Here is an 8,649-nt window from a genome sequence, read left to right on the forward strand (position 1 = left end):
ACACAGCTCCCATACACACACAGCTCCCATACACACACACAGCTCCCATACACACACAGCTCCCATGCACACACACAGCTCCCATGCACACACACAGCTCCCATACACACACAGCTCCCATACACACACACACCGCTCCCACGCACACACCGCTCCCATGCACACACACCGCTCCCACACACACACACCTAACACGACACGTACCACCTCTCCTACCAAACACGACACGTACCGTTCCTCCTACCTAACACGACACGTACCTCCTCTTCTACCTAACACGACACGTACCGCCTCTCCTACCTAACATGACACGTACCGTCCCTCCTACCTAACACGACACGTACCGTCTCTCCTACCTGACAGTGCATCCCCAGTCCTGTATACTACACAGCCCAGCCATACAGAACGTGCCCCGACACACACACAAAGAGACACAGACACAGAGACACACACACAGAGACACACACACAGAGACACACACACAGAGACACACACACAGAGACACACACACAGAGACACACACACAGAGACACACACACAGAGACACACACACAGAGACACACACACAGAGACACACACACAGAGACACACACACAGAGACACACACACAGAGACACACACACAGAGACACACACACAGAGACACACGCACAGAGAGACAAGACAAAGACAAAGATCCCCTATATAGCCTTAACAGACTGTAGGGGCAAGTGCTGTTAGCGAGCACCTATGAAGGCCAGAACGGTACACGAGGGGGTGGGTGGCCAGCACCACGCCCGACCGCCTTTGTCTCCCAAGTGGCAATGTTTACACACCGCACCAGGTACTCATTTGAGGCTGAGTCGACCTAGGGGAGGCCCGGGACCGGTTCAGATAATCGTCACTGGTGTTGGCCGTGAGCGGGAATCGAACCCGGGTCGCCAGGTTCATAGCGCAGCGCGCTAACCGCTACACTATAGCTCCCCACACAGAGACACACACACAGACACACACACACAAAGACACACACACAGACACACACAAAGACATACACACACAGAGACACACAGAGACACACACAGAGACACACAGAGACACACACACAGAGACACACACACACACAGACACACACAGAGAGACACACACAGAGACACACACACAGACACAGACAGAGACACACACAGAGAGACACACATACACAGAGAGACACACACACAGAGACACACACACAGAAACACACACACAGACACACAGAGAGACACACACACACAGAGACACACACAGAGACACACAGAGACACACACACACACAGAGACACACAGAGACACACACACAGAGAGACACACACATACAGAGACACACACAGAGAGATACACACACAGAGACACACACAGACACACACAGAGACACACACACACAGCGACACACACAGTGACACACCCACAGCGACACACACACACTGACACACACAGAGACACACACAGAGACACACACAGATACACACACAGAGACACACACAGAGACACACACAGAGACACAGACACAGAGACACACACAGACACACACAGCCTGTAGCACGGCACCTGCAGGGCCGATGATAGACAGGGCGAGGGTTGCCGCCTAAGCATACGCACGGCACACACGTGCACTGTGAAGCCTGTGTATGTCTGTGTGTTCTTCTCCATCATCGCACACACATGACACATGACGCGTACACGTGTGTCACACCAAGCACGCATACGTGTGCGCACGTCCTTCACACACAGACATGTACACCCGCCACAACGCCCAATACACACGTCTCGCACGATAGACACATGCTCACGTCCCACACCCAAATCACGGACACACACACTCACGTCTCACACCCACGTCTCACACCCAAATCACGGACACACACACACTCACGACACACACCCAAATCACGGACACACACTCACGTCTCACACCCAAATCACGGACACACTCACTCACGTCTCACACTCAACTCACGGACACACAGACACTCTCACGTCTTACACCCAAATCACGGACACACACACTCACGACACACACACACTCACGTCTCACACCCAAATCACGGACACACACACTCACTCACGACACACACCCAAATCACGGACACACACACTCACTCACGACACACACCCAAATCACGGACACACACACTCACTCACGACACACACCCAAATCACGGACACACACACACGTCTCACACTCAAATCACGGACACACACACACTCCCGTCTCACACCCAAATCACGGACACACACTCACTCACGTCTCACACCCAAATCACGGACGCACACTCACGTCTCACACCCAAATCACGGACACACTCACGTCTCACACCCAAATCACGGACACACACACTCACGTCTTACACACAAATCACGGACACACACACACACACACGTCTCACACCCAAATCACGACACACACTTACGTCTCACACACAAATCACGGACACACACACTCACTCACGTCGCACACCGAAATCACGGACACACTCACTCACGTCTCACACCCAAATCACGGACACACTCACTCACGTCCCACACCCAAATCACGGACACACACACTCACTCACGTCTTACACCCAAATCACGGACACACACACGTCTCACACCCAAATCACGGACACACACACACTCACGTCTCACACCCAAATCACGGACACACACACTCACGCCACACACCCAAATTACGGACACACACACTCACTCACGTCTCACACCCAAATCACGGACACACACACTCACGTCTCACACCCAAATCACGGACACACACACTCACGCCACACACCCAAATCACGGACACACACACTCACTCACGTCTCACACCCAAATCACGGACACACACACGTCTCACACCCAAATCACGGACACACACACGTCTCACACCCAAATCACGGACACACACTCACGTCTTACACACAAATCGCGGACACACACACACTCACGTCTCACACCCAAATCACGGACACACACACTCACGTCTCACAACCAAATCATGGACCCGCACACACACACGCGCGCGCATCGCCCACCCTGTAAGATAGACGAGACGCAGCACAAGCACACACAGCGTGCCCGCTTGTGGCGCCCATACGCCCACGTAAAATGCGAGCCCGGCCAGATGAACGAGGCGAGTCGTCCTCGCTCAACCGTCGGCTCCCCTGGCTCCCTCCACCTCCTCCCCGGCTCCCTTCTCGTGCGCACGACTAGGAGCCCCCCCCCCCTCGACCCACCCCGTCCGGACCCGGGCGCTCATTGCGAGCGAGCGAGAGAGATCCACGCGTTTAGGCGCCGATCAACGATCGCGCGGATGGAGGAGGATGATGGTGATGGTGGTGGTGATCCTTACGTTGACTCGTGAAGATCCCGCATCGCCATTGTTTTGCATTGGAGCGCAGAAAGCTTCCACCGATGTCTCGTGCCGAGTCGTTTTATTTTTATTATTGTTGTTGTGATCCCTCTCTCTCTCGCTCCCTCGCTCCGCTAGCGGCGTTGCCACCAGAAGGAGGGAGGGAGGCGCGGTCTTCCGGAAGATGCGCGGTGGGGTTCCGATCTCTAGAGGCGGCTCTCTCACTCCCTCACTCTGCCCCTCCTCTCTCTCTCTCTCCACGATCCGGCAGCACGGGATGGACGCGAGGGATGGGAGGGAGGAATGGATGGTGGATGGGAGGGATGGATGGTGGATGGGAGGGATGGGAGGGATGGATGGTGGATGGGAGGGATGGTGGATGGGAGGGAGGGAGGAAGGACACTAGGGATGGGAGGGAGGTATGGTGGATAGATGGTGGATGGGAGGGATGTATGGTGGATGGGAGGGATGGATGGTGGATGGGAGGGATGGATGGTGGATGGGAGGGATGGATGGTGGATGGGAGGGATGGATGGTGGATGGGAGGGATGGATGGTGGATGGGAGGGAGGGAGGAAGGACACTAGGGATGAGAGGGATGGAGGATGGGAGAGAGGGAGGGAGGTGAAATATGGGAGGCAGGACACGAGGGATGGAGGATGGGATGGAGGAGGGGGATTGAATGGAAGTGATGGGACGATGGGAGGGACGTTGGAGGGCGATTGTAGAGAGGGGAGGGGCGTGAATGGGAGGGCTCCGGTTGCAGGAGGTGGAGTCGGGATGGGCTCTGCAGGTGGCCGGATGGATTACAGGTCACAGCGCTGGGCCCGCACCGCTCAGATACTGGGCTCGAATCCAAGCAGCCGCCTGCGATTAAACCAGGATCTCAAGTGTTCGTGAGTTCATGATCTCAGTCCGGTCCCCGATGACTGGATTATTAAAAAAAAAACATTCAATTTAGTTATGAACTCCATCTGGTTAAATTCCAGCTCTGAGAATTAAAATATCGGTTTCACTCTCCTGCGACGAACCTCACTTGCATAAGCGGAGCCGGTGTGCAAGTGTTGCCCTCTGCTGTGGAGACGAGAGTGCTATTTGACGGGATCTAAGACGTAGTTCTCTGATGTCCGCTTCCGGGGACCCGTCCCGTTCCCACTGCACTGCCTGTGAGAGATACGAATGGATTCTGCGTCTCGCGACCACTTCTCTCTCTCTACCCAGACACTGGCGGCGACGAGCGCAGCGCAATCGGGGAATCAAATTCGGGGGGAAATTCTAAAAAAACAAAATGTTGAACAAGAGGGATGGGAAAAGCTTGATTTGGCTGGAGGGGGGATGGGCTCTGCGTGGTGGAGGATGAGAGCTGGGCCCTGGCTGGAGGAAGAGGAGGTGGATGAGAGATGGGCCCTGGCTGGAGGAAGAGGAGGTGGAGGAGGTGGATGAGAGCTGGGCCCTGGCTGGAGGAAGAGGTGGTGGAGAAAGAGGTGGTGGATGAGAGCTGGGCCCTGGCTGGAGGAAGAGGTGGTGGAGGAGGAGGTGGATGAGAGATGGGCCCTGGCTGGAAGAAGAGGAGGTGGAGGAGGAGGTAGATGAGAGCTGGGCCCTGGCTGGAGGAAGAGGTGGTGGAGGACGAGGTGGATGAGAGCTGGGACCTGGCTGGAGGAGGGCGGCGTGTCGCCACGTGGGAGCGCGCCGTGGCGCTTTGATGCGTGCGCGGAGCTGATTGATGGCTGTGCGAGGGGAGCTGCGGTCACGTGCTCGGCGTCTCTTTGTACGCGCGCACGTGCGCAGTGAGTTGGAGGTGTTGTCTGTCGGTGGTGGTGAGACGCAGGTGACGATGGTGGTGGTGGTGAGTCGATGGGAGCGATGCGATCGAGTCTTGTGAAGCGTTGCACCGCGGCCGCTCTCAGACGCCGCAGGATGAACATCGCCCAGACCGCGGGCGTCTCGGCAGTGTTATACGAGGGCCAAAGACAAAGATCCCCCGTGTAGCCTGTAACAGACTGTCGGGGCAAGTGCCGTTCGCGAGCAACACCTATGAAGGCCGGAACGGCACACGAAGCGGGTGGGTGTGCCAGCACCACGCCCGGCCGCCTTTGTCTCCCTCTTGGCGATGTTTACGCACCGACCCCAGGTGCCCACTTTGCGGCTGAGTCGACCTAGGGGCGACCCAGATAATCGGCACACTGGCGTGGTTGGCCGCGACCGCCAATCGAGCTCGGGTCGCCCGGGTTCGGAGCGCAGCGCCGCTAACCGCTGCGCCACCGCTCCTCGTCGGAGCGCGTTTCTACTCACGAACAGCGCGGCGCAGGCTGCCTTCCGTGGGGGGCGGGGGGGGCGGTATTGTTCCCAAATAAAGACAAAGATTCCCTCTCCCCCCCGTATTCTCCTGTTGGAGGCAAGTGCTTGTTAGCGGCGAGCGCGTGTTACGGTCAACACAGGGCACGACAAGGGGTGGGCGAGGTGGTCAGCACCACCGCCCGGTCGCCTTTGTCTCCCCCCCGCCCCCACCTCTTATTGATGTTTACACACCGCAGCAGGTAACTCGTATAAGGCCTCCACGCACACACACACACAGGCGCGAGGTCGCACACAGTGTAAACTGAGTAACGCGCGTGCGTGTGTGTGCGTGGAGCGGTGGTGCAGTGGTTGGCGCGCTGCGCTAACGAACCCGGCGGCCAATACCGGTGACGATTATCTGAAACGGTCCAGGGCCTCCCCTAGGTCGACTCAGCCTCAAATGAGTACCTGGTGGGCGGTGTGTAGTAAACATCGTCATGAGGGAGACAAAGGCGTCCGGGCGTGGTGCTGGCACACCCACCCCCTTGTGTGCCACGGTGCCGGCCTTCATAGGTGCGACTTGCTAACAGCACTTGCCCCCAACAGTCTGTTACAGGCTACACGGGGGATCTTTGCATTTGTCTTTGGAGCGAGTGTACTCGCGTGTGTAGTTACATATTTACCCAGCCTGGCTTCACGACATCCGCCCGGCTCCTTCCTCATCCTATTTCACGCAACCGCTCCTCTTGTTTCTGTGCCGTGCAAAGAAGAAGAATAGCCAGCGAGTCCACGGGGCGCCTCGGTGGCGAGACGTGAACGACTTCGCTTGGTACGCAGGAGGCCGTGGGTCCGATCCAGGCCCTGACGCCTGCTGCTGCTGCTGTGTATTTGGCGTTTGAGCGTCCCTGTCCCTCTCTCCCCGTGGTCGCGTGGATTTTTCTCCGGGTCCTCCAGATTCCCCTCCTCCCCCCCCCCCCCCCCCCCACATTTAGCATCAACATCACGCGTTTAGAGTATTTGGCGATTATATTTGCACGTGATGATGATAAGCCACTTCGTTGAGCCATCTAAAAAAAAGAGCCATATAGCTCAGTGGGCCTTACGTGGTAAAATAAAAAAAATAGTTTAATCTTTTTTTATATATAAACATCGGCGATACCAAAAGGAGCAAAACTTCCGTGGTACCGAATTAAATATACGGCCAATACGCGTGCATTGTTTGATAACCCACTCATTTTAAATTGACATAATTCGCTGTTTTCTGACCACGTAAAGGCATTGTATCCGCTACAAAGGTGCCACATCAGGTGCCCCAGACACACGCGCGCTAACTGTTGCCGCAGATTCAGCGAGCGCGATGCTTCTCTGAGTTTCCCTTAGGTGGTGGCATTTTACCGAAGCAACTTGCGACGAAATGATTGATTATGATAGTAGTAGTAGTCGTTACTTTACCCAGGAATGCCTCACGGAGTCTTATAACCCTTTTTTGTCAGGAGGAGGCGATTTAGAATTCCAATTTGGGTGATTTTTCAAATGTTGGGCCATGACGCTGGCGCGCAATGGGCCAACTCTTGCGAATGACGCCACCGGATGCTTTATTTATAAAATTGTATTCAGGCAATGTGCGGACCCCGTTACATCACGTTGTGACGACGCGCGTACACACACCGTCAACATAAACCGAAATCGGTTATGAAAATCAAGCGGGTGGGGGGGTGGGGGGCTGGGGGGGGGGGGGGTGGGGGGGGTTGGGGGGTGGGCCTCGCTGCCCGTCGTCGCCGGATGTGTAAACGCTCAGCTCGCGAGGCCTCGCACGGCGGCTCCCACATTCACGGTGAGCACGGCTTTTGATCTGCCAAGAAGACTACGGTGCCCCCATCAACCGCTGCAGAACGGCAAGTGGTCGCTACGCGCCCACACTCCTCCTCCTCCGCAAGTGGAGAATTAAAGGCAACCCACGGTGTGACTGTGGCCACCCGAACCAGACGATGGGACCACCGCATCGCGAATAACTGCATCATCCTACGCCCCGCTCTCCGGCGGACTGAGCGGCATAAGTCGCGCCAGCTGCCGAAGCTATCGGCATCGCCCGCAGACTTAAACTTGGATGTGCGAGTTCAACATACTCGCCCTATGCTCGAGAGAGACCGCTTCGTAATCAGTGGGTGGCTGCCGGCACACCTTGCAACAACAAGCGGCGAAAGTGCGACCCGCACGGGCAACTGTGAACCTTTCATAGCCACGGGGGCAGTTTGCTTTGTTTGTGATGCAGGAATGGGGGGGGGGGCGCACGTGGCAGTCTGTCTGCCCTGGGGCCTTCTGGGAACCTCCGGGTGACTTCACGGGCGTCATCTTTGTAAAACGCGTCGGTCACAGAGGCCCCGTGGCTCCAGCCAGGAGTGTTTCACGTTTCACCGCAGTGCACAGGCAGGCACCGCGCACGGTCAGGCCGCTGGTGTCACGACTGAGCTCACGAAGCTGCTCGCTGGACGGTGCCCCGGACGGAGACGGTCGAGGTCCGCTGCTCGCCTGCGCGAGCCGAAGAGGCGTGCGGTGGGGGCACGAGTGTCGTCCTCTCTTCGGCGCAAGCATGGACAAGCAGACGGGCAGTGCCCTGAGTGGACGGTGCCAGACCCAGGTGTAAGCACCCGACACCAATAATCTGTCGCCGGCACCGCGTATGGAAGGCCCGCACAGCCTGCTTGGGTCTCACTGCAGCACACCCCACGCGCTGGCGTTCGCACAGCAGGAGTGGTTGACGTGGCGCGGGCCTCGTCTGCATTGGGATCTTGACAGATGTTCCCGCGACGACGCCGAGGCCAGGTGCCGTGTATGGACTGCGTGATGGATGCAGCGAGCTGAGAATGTCAAGCCTCGGGGCGTCCATCCGACTGCTTGCAAACCAAACAAAGTCTTTGGCACACTTAACGGTGTTGGAGCCGTCTGCGACGGTTGTCTCGCGCCACGAGACGTCGATTCCCAACAGTGCGCGAGTTGTCGTGAAACTGCTGGAGTGCGCCAGGGTT

At 57.0% G+C, this 8,649-nt stretch overlaps 1 protein-coding gene across 3 annotated transcripts in view; it reads right to left on the bottom strand.

Annotated features, from left to right (window-relative positions):
* Positions 1-4,032, bottom strand: part of LOC116938948 (voltage-dependent N-type calcium channel subunit alpha-1B-like) — a 217,121-nt gene extending 213,089 nt beyond the window's left edge. For 2 of the 3 annotated variants that reach the window (XM_076061006.1, XM_076061007.1), the window contains exon 1: positions 3,345-4,031. The gene's annotated coding sequence lies outside the window, so the exon portion shown is untranslated. Of the gene's footprint in view, positions 1-3,344 lie in introns of all 3 variants that reach the window. The other variant, XM_076061005.1, reaches the window with a different exon arrangement.
* Positions 4,033-8,649: the final 4,617 nt, after the last annotated feature.

Source organism: Petromyzon marinus, chromosome 5 (genome assembly GCF_048934315.1).
Source record: "Petromyzon marinus isolate PM22_M1 ecotype Great Lakes invasive population chromosome 5, UKy_Petmar_22M1.pri1.0, whole genome shotgun sequence".
Classification (NCBI taxonomy): Eukaryota; Metazoa; Chordata; class Hyperoartia; order Petromyzontiformes; family Petromyzontidae; genus Petromyzon; species Petromyzon marinus.